Source organism: Heteronotia binoei, chromosome 6, assembly GCF_032191835.1.
Source record: "Heteronotia binoei isolate CCM8104 ecotype False Entrance Well chromosome 6, APGP_CSIRO_Hbin_v1, whole genome shotgun sequence".
In the NCBI taxonomy this organism is placed as follows: Eukaryota; Metazoa; Chordata; class Lepidosauria; order Squamata; family Gekkonidae; genus Heteronotia; species Heteronotia binoei.
In genome coordinates, this window is record NC_083228.1 from 37,977,401 (window position 1) to 37,993,775 (window position 16,375).

General features: G+C 41.5%; 1 protein-coding gene and 1 non-coding gene across 3 annotated transcripts in view; one reads left to right on the forward strand and one right to left on the reverse strand.

Moving 5' to 3' along the window:
- LIPA (lipase A, lysosomal acid type) overlaps positions 1-16,375 on the reverse strand; it is a 118,499-nt gene that overhangs the window by 80,035 nt on the left and 22,089 nt on the right. The window contains exon 1 of one of the 2 annotated variants that reach the window (XM_060241296.1): positions 16,334-16,343. The exons of the other annotated variant lie outside the window; for it this stretch is intronic. The gene's annotated coding sequence lies outside the window, so the exon portion shown is untranslated. Of the gene's footprint in view, positions 1-16,333; positions 16,344-16,375 lie in introns of those variants that run through there. 2 annotated transcript variants of the gene reach the window in all.
- Positions 9,378-9,452, forward strand: TRNAS-GCU (transfer RNA serine (anticodon GCU)). Its single transcript has one exon. It is a non-coding gene; the product is annotated as a tRNA-Ser (tRNA).

Here is a 16,375-nt window from a genome sequence, read left to right on the forward strand (position 1 = left end):
CTCTCTGTCTGGTAACATTTGGGTCCTGTGGGACTAATTACAATTCCAGAGGGCCTGTAAGACAGTATGTTCCACCAAGCATATGGTTGAATACAGCAACAGTTTTTAATAGTTGCAGTAGCTTAACAACTCTCCAGCTGCTTGCTGGGTTTTTTTCACCCTCTCTTCCTGCCTCATGTTAATTGTAAATTGGAGGTTGCCACGTAGTTATTAGGTTTTAAGGTCTGAGGTTTTAAATTTTTTAACTATGTATATGTACTTGTTGCAAACTGCTTTGAGCCTGCTTGCAGGAATGGCAGTAGAGAAGCTTAATTTATTCACCCAAAGGGTGATTAACATGTGGAATTCACTGCCACAGGAGGTGGTGGCGGCCACAAGTATAGCCACCTTCAAGAGGGGTTTAGATAAAAATATGGAGCACAGGTCCATCAGTGGCTATTAGCCACAGTGTGTGTGTATATATAAAAAATTTTGCCACTGTGTGACACAGAGTGTTGGACTGGATGGGCCGTTGGCCTGATCCAACATGGCTTCTCTTATGCTCTTATATCTATAGACATTTTTTGGCTTTGAGGTTTTACATCACTTTTGGAATTGGGGGTTGCAACAACCCCCAGGGAAACCAGTCTATGCAACCTGAATTGTAGAGTATATAATAGGAATGCTCTTTCAAAGCTTCCCTCATGCCCATAGCCACATGGAAAAGCTCAAATTGAACTTTACTGCAGTTTTGGAAATGTGGTCTTTCTGTCCTCCAGCAAGATAAGCCTGGACATGTTTGAAGGCCTCCTCTGAACCTCACATTTTCCAGAGTTGAAGGTGCCATGAAACTTGGAACCCTACTGTCCACTGAACTGATTGTTTCCCATTGTCCTTCAACTTTTCCAAACTTTTGAATCTCAAATTTACAGGGGGAAGGTACTCAAGATGACCCATGCACTGAGCTGTTTATCTTCAGTTTTTCCAAACCAGGAGCCAAATCTAAGATGGAATTAATAAGACCAAACTTTGATCAAACGATATCCACATTTAGTTCTAAATGCATAGTTTGCCAATGACCTTGGTGGTGTTCTCCAATATACTTGATGTTGCCTGTTTTAATGCGAATACTACATGGAGGGCAAACAGTCCAGGGTGGGGGCAGAAAAAATCAAGTCCAAGGTGTGTTCCTCATTGAACTAGGGTTTGAACTGAATTCAAGCAAACAACATTGAACATTTGCCATCAGAATCCAGAAAGGCTGCCACTGAACTGCTGGGGGTGGCAATTTTTTTTTTACGAACATTTTTTCCATTTATTGATTGACAATATGATATAACAGAAAGATAGACACATAATAAAGCTAAACAAATACAGTTAAAATAAACAGAAACCATTAACACTAAATTAGGTTACATTATTCTCTGTAAATGACATAGCTTATTTTTCAGTAAATTATAATATAATACTCCAATTTTCACTTATTGATTAGTTACCATAATGATTATCAATACAAATACCATTTATTAACTAAATTTGGGATTTCTCCTTGACAAATTAAATATTCTAATATCGGAGACCAAATTGTTTCAAAGCTTGTTGAAGTAGCATTATTTAATAAGAATTTTATATTTGCTGTTATCTTGCTCATTGTATAAAAATTCCATAACTTTTTGTTCCAGAGATCTAATGAAGGTTTTCTTTTATCTTTCCATAATAATGCAATTGTGGCTTCGGCTGCATAAAGTAATAATGCAATAGTTTTTTTTTACTATATTAGGAATTGATTTAGAAGTATACATATTTAATAGTATTGAGTCTGGTGAGATTTCAATTTCATATCCTGTAATCGTTTGGATTATTTTAGTTACGTCTTTCCAAAAAGGGTACACTGATGAACAAAATATACAGCAATGCATATAAGATCCATCTTCAGTGCAATTTTTCCAACATTTCTTAGAAAGATGAGGTATGAAATGTGCTAATTGACTTGGAGTGCTATACCAAAAGGTTCTAATTTTCAGGGTTTGTTGTCTGATTTCTAAAATTGACATTGTTGTGTCATATGAGTTCCAACTTTGTTCCCAAAGGTCAGAAGTAAGATTTGTTTTACAAATAGACTGCCATTTCTTTTGATATGCAGTTTTTTTATCATCTTTACGGCTAATTAAAGTCTGGTATATTTGTGAGAGAAGTCCTTTTGAGTTGCTATATATAGCTTGAATATTTTTTTTCAAAAGAAGTTAATGGCTGTTTAATTATTTTTTCTAAATGTATGGAGTCACAAAAACTTTTAATTTGGAGATAAGATAGCCAAGATAGTTTCATACCCAGTCTTTCTTCTAATGCAATTTTATCCATTAATTTTCTTTTATGGCACAGGTCTATTAATGTAGTTATTTTGGCCTTTTGCCAGACAGAATATTGCTTAATATCCTGTGCCAGTGGGTACCAAATTTGACCAATAAATGAAGTATACCTAGATATTTTAGGTAGTAATTTTGTTCCAACCGCATCCCAAATATTTATTGAAGTCATTAATATTTCATTATTTTTTACCTCTTTTGGTCTTTCTTTTGTAGTTTGCCATATTACATCGTTTATGTGGTAAGGATAAGAAAATTCTGTCAAAATATTAACCCAATCTGGAATGTTATCTGTTTTAAGCATAAGGAAGATCTTAGTGAGATGTGCTGCCTTATAGTAGTCTAAAATTGATGGAAATTGCATGCCCCCTTGTGTTCTTTTTCTGTATAAAATAGAATGTTTTATTCTATGTCGCTTCAGAGACCATAAAAAATCAGTTATCAATTTCTGCCAAATACTTAATTGCTTATTTGATATGCATATTGGAACAGTTTGAAACAAAAATATAAATTTTGGCATAACAAAAACTTTTATTAAATCATATCGTTCTATCCAAGTAAATGGATTTTTCCCCATTTCTGAATTTGTTGAACAAGTTCTTTATGCCATTTTAAATAATTTTCTTTAAATAAATTATCTAAATTTGAAGATAGTTGAAAGCCTAAGTATGGAAGATTATTTAAAGACCAATGAAAAGAAAAGGTATTTTTCATTTTCGTTTTCAGATCCATATTTAAGTGTAAAGGCATTAATTTTTATTTATCTTGATTAATTTTCAGACTGGTTGCATCACTATATTCTTTTAAAACTGTTTGTAGTGATTGGAGAGATTCAATTGGTGATGATAAAAATAAAAGCATTTCGTCCGCAAATAATGTGAGTTTGTATTCTTTATTGCCAGTTTTGATTCCTTTCACAGTAGTATTATTTCTAATTAACGTTGCTAGAGGTTCAATTGTTAATGCGAAAAGGAGTGGGGATAATGGGCATCCCTGTCTTGTGCCTTTTTCTATTATAAAGGTTTCAGAATGAATATTATTTATTTTGAGGAAAGCTTGAGGATTATTATAAATAGCTTCTACAGCCTTTAAAGATTTTGTGCCAAAGTCCATTTTTAGTAGAAGTGGTTTGAGGAATGAGATATTTACTGAGTTGAATGCTTTGGCTATATCCAAAGAAAGTAGTATTGATGAAATTTTATATTTATTAATATGTCGCATAATATGAATGGTTTTATAAGTATTGTCCACTAGATCTCTACCTGAAATAAAACCAACCTGGTCTTTATCAATATAATTTTGTATTATTTTTGTAGTCTTTTAGCTATTGATGCCATAAAGATTAAGTCCACATTTAATAACGATATTGGCCTGAATGAGGATGGAATTCTTATGTCTTTTTGAAGTTTGGGGATTATGGTAATAGCCGCTTATTTCCATGACTGTGGCATAATGCCAGATGTTTGTATATAATTGCAGACTTTAAGTAGAGGTTCTACTAAATCCATTGCTAAAGCCTTATAAAAGCTAGTGATGAAGCCATCAGGGCCTGGAGCCTTATTATTTTTGAGAGATTGTATAGTTTCTAGGATCTCTTTTTTAGTGAAGGGTTTTTCCATAAATTCTTTGTGTTCTTTTAGTAGTATTTTAGGTCAAATTTTTTCAAAAAAATTGCTTATTTTTTGTTGTGAAGTGTTAATTAGCTGAATACAAATTTTTATAATATTCAAAAAAGTCTGGCATATTTGGTCTCTTTTAGTTAGCAACTTGCCAGATTTATTTTTTATCACATATATATGGTTATTAGCTTTACGTTGCTTGACTCTTTTAGCTAATTTTTTTAGTAGTTTAGGGGAATTACACCAGTTTTCTTGTTTTAAAGCCAGTAAGTCTTTTTGAATTTGTTCTGAGTCTAAGATTTCTAATTGTTTTCTTTTGGCCAAAAGTTGTTTGTATACTTGTTTACCACATTTTTTATGTTTTATCTCTAGATTTTGAATGGATTGAATTATTCTGTCTCAATTGACATTTTTCTTTGTTTGTAGAAGCTGAATATGAAATAATTTGTCCTCTAATAGTTGGCTTTAATGCATCCCAAAGAGTCAAAGGAGTGATCTCCTCGGCTGCATTTTCCTTAAAATAGATTTGCATTTGTTTTGTGAGCTCCATTTTATAGTGCTGGTTCAGCAACAATGTAGAGTTAAATGTTCAAGATCTCTTAGGACATTTTTCTTTATTCAAAGCCATTTCATTTAAGTCTCTTTTATTTACAGGGGAAGCTATCTCTTGTGCGGGCATCGACTCATCTGCCAATTTTATTTTCGCTTAGTTCCTGGCCCGCCATCTTTTTCCTGAGCATATTAACGCTAAAATAATCACTCACCAGCTGCGATTTTTTATCTGCGCTTGCTCTGGACAATGATTTTTCAGTCCCAGTGATTTTTTTGTCCATTCGTGGATGTTGAGAATACTTTTTTAGTGGATTATTGTCGGTTTTAGGGAAGAGTTTTTACTCTAGCTGTCCATCTTGTTTGCCTCGGCGCCACGCCCCCCCAGGGTGGCAAATTCTGAAAAGAAAAGGGGTAGATGTCACCTGTGTGAGAGAAAATAGGACAACAGGATACCCCTCCCCCCCAAAAAATGTACACGCTGTGCATGGGTTGTCTGCTTACCTTATGCAGTTTTGCTGTGCAATGCATGCAAATAGGCACTTTTCAAGAGATAAAAGTGCTAATTTTTAAAAGTTCTAGCTGTACTGTATTTACCTGTTTTATAAACATTCTACCTGTGTCACCTGTAACCTCACTTTTTTGTTATTTGTTATTCCACTATTATCAGGTTGCAGGGGCCCCGTGGTGCAGAGTGGTAAAGCTGCAGTACTGTGGTCTGAACTCTCTGCTCATGACCTGAGTTTAATTCCAGCGGAAGCTGGATTCAGGTAGCTGGCTCAAGGTTGACTCAGCCTTCCATCCTTCCAAGGTCGGTAAATTGAGTACCCAGCTTGCTGGGGGAAAAGTGTAGATGACTGAGGAAGGCAATGGCAAACCACCCCGTAAAAAAGTCTGCCGTGAAAAACGTTGTGATGCAACGTCACCCCAGAGTCGAAAACAACCGGTGCTTGCACAGGGGAGCTTTTCTTTCCTTTATTATCAGGTTAAGTTACTTTAACAGTTAAAAATGATTGCTTTCTTAAAAAATAAACATATGCTGCCCTATGATAATAATTATTAACTATTATTATGTTGATTTTACATTATAGATTTTCTTGTACCCTTCTTTAATACATTAAATATTACTTTGTTGCAAAACGATTAACATCAGATTTCATACTTATACAATAAGTACATGCTTTTATATATAGCCAGTACTCTTTTTAGTTTCTGAGCATTCTTTTCCCTCCTCCCTACTTTTTAAATCTGCATATGTATTTACTATAACATATTTCATTATTCATATAAGCCGCATCCCAAAGTTAGTTACCTCACAACAGTATAAAACAAAAAAAATCTGTTACAAAAACACAGGAGTCGTCAATAAAATCAAAATTGCTTGTACCAGTGTACATAACTGGCTTTACTGCCATAGCTGATGATCATCTAATCTTTTAAGTGAGACTCACATGACCTTTCAACACACACAGCATGGATTGCCTGCTTGATTGTAAATTCCCAGAAGGTGGCGATGTCGCCTATTTTAGTGCTAGGAAGTCACCCTCGCCTGGTCCTGATTCCTGGACTAGCAGCATTCATTGTTAAAGCTATGCTTGCTTCAGCTGTATTTGAGCATGGCAGGTCCCAGAGCCTGCTGGTAACTACTAGTACAGTGTGCATCATATCCCTTCCAGTGTCCTTGATCAGATTTTCTGCTCTTGCCCTTGGGAACAGTCAGTGTACTAGTCACGAAGAACTTACCGTCCTGCCATCTCTGTTACCTTCAAAAGGAAGTATAGCCAAAAGAAAGCAGAGTGACCTTTTTATGGTCTGGAAATTGGCTAATTTCAAAGTAGCTTTGTACTAAAGTTGTTATTTTTGTGTTGGCAATGGTTTATCGTACTTTTCCTACCAAAAGGGATCCAAAGTGACTCACAACAAACACCAATTTAAACAGAACAAAATCTGAGTCCAGTGGCATCTTTAAGACCAACAAAGTTTTATTCAAGGTAGGTGCTTTTGTGTACACACACACTTCCTCAGAAGCTTATACCCTGAATAAAACTTTTTTATCTGTATGAGATAAAGGGAACTATAGTTTGGGGCAGATGGAGTTGCCAACTCTAGGCTTAGAAATACCTGGAGTTTTGAAGGTGGCACCTAGAAAAGTGGAATTTAGGGAGGAGAGAGACCTTGGTAGAGTATAATGCCCTGCAGTCCCTTTTCCAAAGCAGCCATTTTCTCCAGAAGTGGAACAAATAAGTTATGTGTTCAGTCTGGGAATAGTTGTAATTCCAGGAGATCTCCAGCCCCCACCTGGAGGCTGGCAACCCTGGATGCAGATGAACAGTCAACCTTTTTGTCACTAAGAGAGTCATCTGAAGCAGGTCCACTCTGCATTCTACTAAGGTCTATTCAGTGGGGCTTACTCCCAGGAAAGTGCTCTTAGGATTGCACTATGTTAAGAGTAGCACTTAAAAGAGTTATTCTGTCTGTTTCTTCACTGTCATCTCTGTCCCACCTTCTGGGAGTCCTAAGCTCAAGGGACAAATGAACCCTCCAGCACAGATTGGGGGAAGTTGGCAAAAATCACCCCCCCCTCCATTTATGGCAATCCTCATTGGATCTAAGCCAAAGAAACAAAGGCACTGGTCTGTATCCAACTTGTCTTTTATATTTTATTCAGGATTCAGTTGGACAGCAGATGAAGACTGAATTGGACTGTGTCCTTTTTCATAAAGACAGACTCTTGAAACTTAAAAAAAAAAAAAAACCATTCATATTACTGTTTTAATATGAAGAATCACAGGCTGGTGTCCATGCGAAAATCGTTAGAGATTTGTCCTTTTATCATTTGAAAGATAACACACTAAGGTACAGAGGTCTGTGAACCAACCACTGAACCCTTGCCAATTACTTGTGATAACTGGACCCCCCAACCAGGACTTGTTTTTTTTTAATTGACTTTGACCTTTATCTGTTAGCAAATGGGCAAAGTTGAATAAAACTCACAAAGGATGCTACATAACATGTTATCTTGCCAAAAGCAAAATGCTCACTTTAAGAAAAAAGGACTCAGCGTTTGCGTGTAAGAAATGCAGGTCCATTTCAGCCATTTCTAGCCTATCTTTTCATGTTCATATACCACACTTCATCCAGGGAGTTTGAGGTGACACAGGTATTTCTTCCCCCACCCATTCGCAGCCTGTGTGGTAGGACAGATGTGATAAAGTGATTGGTCCAGGGATTTGTTATATATTTGCTGAGTTCACTGTTAGTAGGCTTGAGCTTGAAACATGAGTGGGTCTGTGTATATTAACTGCTGCTGCTGCTGCAAACACAGGGAGAGTAAGGGCTGGCAAGTCCGACTGCAACACCGTGGTTCGGCGGCTTTTCCTTCAAACCAGTTCATTCTCTGGATTTGCAGCTGTGGAGAGGACTTGGGAATACAATTGGCCTCTTTGGATCAACACCCGAGCACTTTTATGAGTGCTGGGAGATTGAAGACCGTAGAGGAGCCTGTGGACCATCGGCCCAGTGCTGCGTTGACTTGGGCGGCTTGTTTGCTGCCTCTTTTGACTGATGCTGACTAACTCTCTCATACTCCCCCAAGAGATCAGCAGTCACTCCCCTCTCCCTTAGACTGAGCCTGTGGTTAATCTAGCCAAAGCCCCTGGATATTTCAAACTGAACATGGGACTAGAGCTGTGACTGAGCTGAAGCAGGGAATGGGGTGTGACTATATGCTGGGTCTTAGAGACTCCTGGTTACTGAAGGGGGAGCTTTGGTATTCTTTCGATTGGAATCAGTTGGGAGAACTATGCAAGACATGGAGTGTGTGCACCAATAGCTACCCCCCTTCTTGGATGTTTACAATCTTGCCAGACTGGATTATCAAGGATCATTGGTGCACCATTGGACACTCCTTCCTTTGGATGTTTATGCTCCCATTGGATTTGACCCTCAGAAACAGTGATTTTAATTGTGGACACTAAATACTAGTGGACTCCCCAAACTGTATTTTATTTCTGCATAAGGGATAGTGAATTGATTAATTGAATACTGATTGATTACACTGTGGATTTGGATTGATTGATTAATTGATTAGATGAATTGATTTATATTAGATTAGATTAATTGATTTATATTAGATTAGATTAATTGATTTATATTATTTTTCATTAATCAAACTGGGCTATTAATTAGTAGAGGGCTAGGAGTGATTAAGTATTAAGGATGAATTTCCCCTTGCTAAATGAATTTGGTCTGTAATTAATTGGTATGAGATTTTATTGATTTGTATTAACAGAATTAGAGGGTTTCTGAAGGGGGAGGGATTGTGATTTAGTGTGTGGTGATTATGTGATTTGTTGAGATGCTATTATACTTATTAAGTTTATAATTGTGCAAATTGTAAACGTCAGGTTTATCCTGCAATGCTTTGTGTGGTGTTGTAGGGTGGAACAGGGGAGGATCTGGGGGAATACATATGGAGAACATCATGTTAAGTGCCAGCTCTGGGCTGGGCATCCCAGTTATCCAGGGCAAAGGGAGGTATGGCAGTGGGAGGTCTTGGTATGGAAGGGGATGGAGATACAGATATGTCCCTTTCCAACCTTTGTCCTATCCCACAAAACATTGTTGAGAGGGCACAGATTATACACTCCCCTTCAACACTAAGCAATGCTAGGTCTATAAATAATAAGAACAAGACTATCTTGTAGCTCAGTCAGTAGACCAGGCTTGCGTGACTGAGACCTGGGTTTGGGAGGGGAAAATAGTTGCCCTGAAAGAGCTTGCCCCACCAGGTTTCTTGGTCTTGCATCAGTCTCAAACTCGGGGGTGGGGGGTGGCTTTGCTTATCCAGGAGGTTCCCATGGTGGGAGCGATGGTGGCTCAGTGGTAGAGCATCTGCTTGCTAAGCAGAAGGTCCTAGGTTCAATCCCTGGCATCTCCATCTAAAAAGGCTCCAGGCAAATAGGCATGAAAAAGCTCAGCTTGAGACCCTGGAGAGCTGCTGCCATTCTGAGTAGACAATACTGACTTTGATGGACCGAGGGTCTGATTCAGTATAAGGCAGCTTCATATGTTCATATGTATGTTCAGGTTTTCTCCTTCAAACCACTGCCCAGTTTGGGCAGTTTGGTGTAGTGGTTAAGTGTGCGGACTCTTATCTGGGAGAACTGGGTTCTCTTATCTGGGAGAACCGGGTTTGATTCCCCACTCCTCCACTTGCACCTGCTAGCATGGCCTTGGGTCAGCCATAGCTCTGGCAGAGGTTGTCCTTGAAAGGGCAGCTGCTGTGACAGTCCTCTCCAGCCCCACCCACCTCACAGGGTGTTTGTTGTGGGGGAGGAAGGTAAAGGAGATTGTGAGCCGCTCTGAGACTCTTCGGAGTGGAGGGCGGGATATAAATCCAATATCTTCTTCTTCTTCATCTCAAAGATCACTGGAATTGAATATGGGAGTGTGAGAGTCAGAGGTGAGTCTGGCCATCTGGTGAACTGATAATCTAGCGCACCAGTGAATGGCTTTCTGAGCCTGCTGGAGGTGGTGGCCGGGTGGGCCCTAGAGTACCCACTGCTACTGGTTTTGGGGGACTTCAATGTCCATGCGGACAAACATGTCACCTCTGCTCAGACTTTAGAACTAATGTCTTCCATGGTGGCATTGAGACTCAAACAAATTGTCTTGGGCTCCATGCATCAGGCAGGCCACACATTGGATTTGATTTTTGGTATGGGGTTGAATGTGGACATAGCCCCAAAGGAAGAGGTGCCATGGTCAGACCACTTGGCTTTGAAGGCCCAGCTGGACATTTCCACTCCTTCCTGTCTAGGCAACGAGCTGATTTTTGCTCGCCTGCAGAGACTCATGGACCCTATAGGGTTCCAGAATGCTCTATGGGATCCACAACCCTCCTGTACCTCCTTGAATGAGGTGGTAGGGGACTGGAATTCCCATCTCACTGAAGCCATTGAAGTGATTGCATCCCAATGTCCTCTGCACTCCTGGGCAAAATCATCCCCCTGGTATATAGAAGAACTCTGGGGGATGAAACGGGAGCTTCAATGACTAGGTTGGCACTGCTGTTATTATTAGATCTTACAGCAGTGTTCAACACAGTCACCTATGATCTGTTGACTCACCGCCTTGCCGATGTGGGAATACGTGAGTTGGCCTTATAGCAACTCTCCTCTTTTCTCCACAGTTGGGGACAAAGGGTGGTGCAAGGAGATGATGTGTCCTCATGACACCCCATGGTCTGTGGGGTTCCTCAAGGGCACTCTTCTTCCTGATGTTATTCAACATCTATATTCATCCCCTTGCCCAGCTGGTACGGAACTTTGGGCTAGGGTGTCATAAATACGCAAATGACACTCAGCTGTATTTGTTGTTGGGCAACTGATCAGTCTCAATCCCATCATCTTTGGCTATGGGTTTGGAGGCCATAGTGGGCTGGCTGAAGCAGAGAGACTGAAACTGAACCCGTCAAAGATGGAGGTTCTGTGGCTGGGGGGACCAGAGTTGGAGCTGGAGCGTAGATTGCCTACTCTTGACAGGGTGCCTTTAATACTGGCACCAGCAGTCAAGACATTGGGAGTGACCTTGGATGCCTCTCCTCCAATGGAGGCCCAGGTCACACATATTGCTAAAATGGCACTCTTTCATCTATGCCAAGCCTGGCAACTAACTCCCCTCCTGCCTCATTTGGACCTAGCCACGGTAATCCATGTGATGGTCACCTCCAGGCTAGATTACTGTAACTCTCTGTACGCTGGCCTACCCTTGACTTTAACCCAGAATCTCTAACGGGTCCAGAATGCGGCGGCATGAGTCCTGATGGGAAAACTCTGGACAGCACACATTCTACCTGTGCTACACCAGCTACACTGGCTTCCAGTTGAGTTCTGAGTAGGATTCAAGATTTTGGTTATGACCTTTAAGGCCTTGAGCGGTCTGGGACTGATGTATCCACAGGACCACCTCCTTCATTATCTCCCTGGAAGAGCATTTTTCTCTACTGGTCAAAATCTACTGATGATCCCCAGCTCCAAAGAGTTATGGCTGTCCTCAACAAGGGCCAGAACTTTTTCAGTCCTGCCCCCGACCTGGTGGAACTCTCTGCCGGAAGACACCAGGGTGTCTTTTACATAAGAACATAAGAGAAGCTATGTTGGATCAGGCCAATGGCCCATCCAGTCCAACACTCTGTGTCACGCAGTGGCCAATACACACACACACTGTGGCTAATAGCCACTGATGGACCTCTGCTCCATATTTTTATCCAACCCCCTCTTGAAGCTGGCTATGCTTGTAGCTGCCATCACTTCCTGCAGAGCCTGTAAGGCAAAGATGTTCTGCCAGGCTTTTGCTTGAGGGCAGTGACGGTTGCCGGGCTGGCCCCCCCTCCACTGAAGGGGGACTGCTCTCAATGCCTCGAAAGCAGAATTACAGCACATTATAAAGAATGGACATTGGGTTGTAACTGTTTTTAATTCATTGGTTTTATTGATTGTAAGTATATTTTTGTTGTACATCGCCTAGAGCCCAGCATTGGCCAGGATGAGGCGATTCAATAATAATAATAATAATAATAATAATAATAATAATAATAATAATAATAATAATACTCTCCAGGATCCTGATGCCTTCATTGCAATTGGCTGTTTTCTTAGAACTGGTCAATCAGTTCACAAGGCATTTCTTCCAGGAAATGCAAATGAAGGATCTCGGAGAGACCAATAGGAGGGATTGCCGCCAATTAAAGGGGGCTTGTTTTACTCAGCCACAGTCTATATATTGAGTTGCGATGCCTGTGCTGTTTGTGACTGTTCTTGAATAAACTTGCTGCTTACTTATGAGCTGACTGGACTCACTTTACAATATGATTCCCAGTGAATTTCACTGACCGTGGATTCAAATGCAGCCCTCCCCCCCAAGTTCTAGTCTGACAAACTAACCACTGCAGTGGTTCTAGGTAGGTTGACTCATTGATAGTAGGACTGTGCTGAAGAAGCTCACAAAATAACCCTAAAATGGATGGACATTAGAGCTTTTATGTGACTTCCTGGCAGTCTTGAGTAGTCAATGGTACTAGTAAAATGAGGGATGAGTCAAGAACTATGAGTGTTATTAAAGCTTTTCATAGTTACTGCAATTCTTTTCACTTCTGCAAGAAACAGGGACTGATCTTCCTACACCAAGTGAGTAGGAAGGCTGCAGCTTCTGGTTAGCAGCTGCACCTTCTAAGTATTCTACAGTCAATTATACCTCTAACTTTTCAATAAACAAATGTTTTTCCTGACTTGTCTTTCTTGGGCCATTAAAGGACAGAGCAGTAGAACAGGCTAGATGAATCCAAGCTGCGTAAAAAAAAAAAAATCCCCAATGCCCACTTTTACATGCAAACAACTCATATTTGGGTCCAATGGAGAAGTTCAAATAACAGTTAAGGAAAATAAGAACGTTCCTTTTGTGTTTTGATTCAGATTCAGTTAGACGGCCTCCTGCTTTGCCTATCATTCTCCTTCCTGCCATCAGCTCATCATTGTGTGGCGGGGGGGAGGTTTGTCATTGCCTTCCTCTGAACAGTCGTGCTTGATGGTTTCCCTTCCAAGTACTGACCCTGCTTAGCTTCCAAGATCTGATATCAGACTATGCCACGCTGCCTTCCATCCTCTTTCTTACTTAGGACTAAGGCTGCCAAAGATAGCTGACACACTTGGTAAAAATTTATATGCTATGGGAATTTTATTTATAGCAATTACATGTTACAGGAGGTTTCTTTCTAGCAGTCTAAATTACGTTACTATTTTCATTCACTAGCAATCATACTATTGAGCAAAATATAAACATTTATTATTTGTTCTGTTATATATAATAACCTAAGTTGGTCAAACCCCTGATTTATGACTCCCGCAGCCTCTCTTGGTTCAACTCTTCCCCTTTCCGCCTCCCCTTCTATAATTTTCTGGATAAATGTCAGATAAATTATTTTTTTCCTTCCCATTGCATCTGAAGAAGAAAGCTCTGACTTATAAACATTCCTGCTGGAATAAATGCTGGTGGTCTTTAAAGTGCCAATGGATGTCTGCTTTCTCTTGCTACAATAGACTGACACAGCTACCCATAGGGTTGCCAGCTCTAAACGAGGAAATACCTGAAGATTTGGGGGACAGAATTTGGGAAGGAGAGGAACTTCAAGAGAGTAGAATGCCATAGAGTCCACCATCCAAAGCAGACATTTTCTCCATGGAAACTGATCTCTATTGCCTAGAGATCAATTATAATAGTGAGAGATTTCCAGGTCCCAAAGGAAGACTGGAATCCTTAAATTAGAAAGATAACCTTAGTGCACATAAAGGCTAGGACATCATGTGTGTGTGTGTGTGTGTGTAAAAGTCAAACGTCCTAGCATTTTCCAGCTCTCCCATTGGCTGTGGTGCGTACCACTGCTGGCCCTAGGAAAGACAAGGATTGGGCTATGGGGGAAACTGCTAGGCAGTAGCTGTTGCTAGGCAACCAACTTTGCTTCTGTCAGTAAAATGCAACCAACCTTGTTTCTCTCACCAAAAGGCGGGGGGGGAGCCCTTTGTAGGCATCTTTTGGCCTTTGAGGGAGAGCCCATTGGCTCAGTCTCGACTAAGGGTGCCAATTCCAGGTTGGTGGGAAATCCCTGGATTTTTTGTGGTGGAATTTGAGGAGGGCAGGGTTTGGGTAAGAGAGAGGCCTCAGCTGACTATAATGCCATAGAGTCCATCCTCCAAAGCAGCTATTTTCTCCAGGGGGGGACAGATCTGTTGTCTGGAGTTCAGGCTCTACCTGGAGGTTGGCTACCCTAGGCTTGGTTGCTTGCTACTGCAGCTGGGAAGGAGATAGGGCTGCCATCTCAAGGTTGGGAACTTCCTGGCAATTTGAGCCTGGAGCATAGGCTTCCCAACCCTCCCGCCCTGGCAGGGGACTCCCGAATTTTCAGCCTCCTCCCCCGCTCTTAAAAAATCTGGGGGCGGGGGAAGAGAGAACATACCTGTAGGCATCATGTTGTTTTACAGCTCGGGATCCGTTTTTAAAATGTGTCCCTTTAAGGCTGCACAAGAAACAGGAACCGCCCCTCCCTTTCTTTTCCTGTGCAGCCTTACTTTCATTTTCAAAGCGAGCAAATTCTGCTGGAACAAGACCAAGTACGGTAAGTATTTGTGTGTGTGTGAGAGAGAGAGGGAGGGGGCAGGGAGGGGGGATTCCCTGGTATGGAGGCCCTCCCCCCCCTTTAGAAAGCGTGGGGGGGAGGGAAATGTCTACTAGGCACTCTATTATTCCCTATGGAGAATGATTCCCATAGAGAATAATAGGGAATTGATCCATGGGTATTGGACGCTCTGGGGGGGCTGTTTTTTGAGGTAGAGGCACCAGATTTTTAGTATAGCAGCTAGTGCCTCTCCCCAAAATACCCCCCAAGTTTCAAAAATATTGGACCAGAAGGTCCAGTTCTATGTGCCCCAAAAGATGGTGCCCCTATCCTTAATTATTTCCTATGGAAGAAAGGCATTTAAAAAGGCGTGCTGTCCCTTTAAATGTGATGGCCAGAACTCCATTGGAGTTCAATTATGCTTGTCACATCCTTGTTCCTGGCTCCACCTCCTGGCTCCGTCCCCAAAGTCCCCAGATTTTTCTTTAATTGGACTTGGCAACCCTATGTAACGCACAGTATATTGGTCCCCTTCAAAATCAGCTTTGGAAACTCAACTCCCACTCTCATTCCATTCTCACAAAAAAACTGGTTCGTTTGGCAGAGAGAAATTGGCTGAAGGGCACCCAAAGGCTTTCAGGGCAGGGCCGAGAGGCGATCCAAACCTGGATCACTCAGTCTTGTCACCAGACCATCATATGGTCAAATTAGCAACCCCCCCACCCCAGGCCCCCACCCCCAGTAGAACCTAACCCCAACCCCAAATAGGCTACCCACCCAGTACTCACCCACCCAAATCTGGACAAGTAAAGGGACTCTAGTCCTTTTACCAACAAAAACTAAAACAAGAACCCCAAAACTGTCTTACCTTGTCTTCTGTACTCCAGGGAAGTCTGGTAAGGCTGGGTGAGAGAGCAGCAGGCAGCAGCTGAAGCCAAGGGCCAGCCAGCAGCAGCACAATCTCTCACACTAACCAACATACACCAACACAGCAGCAATGGAGGAGTCCAGCCAGGAAGACTCCTTAAAAAGGTTCTCTGGCCCTACATAGAGCAATTTCAAAAAATAGCACTGCTCTTTGATTGGCCAGACAATAGTGCTTACTTGGATACCCAAGTAAGCAAAAGATCAAAATAACAACAATGTAGCTGATGGATGACTGGGACATCAGCTACCCAACAGCCCTGCAAAGCATGCATTTGCAATGCATTTTGCAAATGCATGCTTTGGATTGGCTGCTGGGGCTCCTCTTCCCCCTCCCCCCTCCCTGATCCCAGGGAGGCTATGGGAGAGGCGGGAAGAGGCTACTAAAGGCGGGAAAGTAGGCAAGCAGCTCCCCTGAGGCTGCAGAAGCTACTTTCCCGCCTTTTGCATTGACAGCCATATACTTCCGAATAGCTATTCGGCAGTATACGGCGAGCCGTATTCGGCTGCTGCATAATTGGCCTCAATGGGAATCGGCTACAGCCGATTCCATATACAGCCGAATCAGTGGTGATTCGGCTGTATATACAGTTCGGCTGAACCAAATGCACACCCCTAGTTGCCAGTCTCCAGTTAGGGGGCCCTGGTATAACTTCAGACTTTGTGGCTTCCACTTTAGGCTTGGTTATAGGCACATCATTGCAAACCTGTTAAACTGGCTGTACTAGGTTCTGCCTGATCTGCATAGATTCCCCCTCCACCAGCCA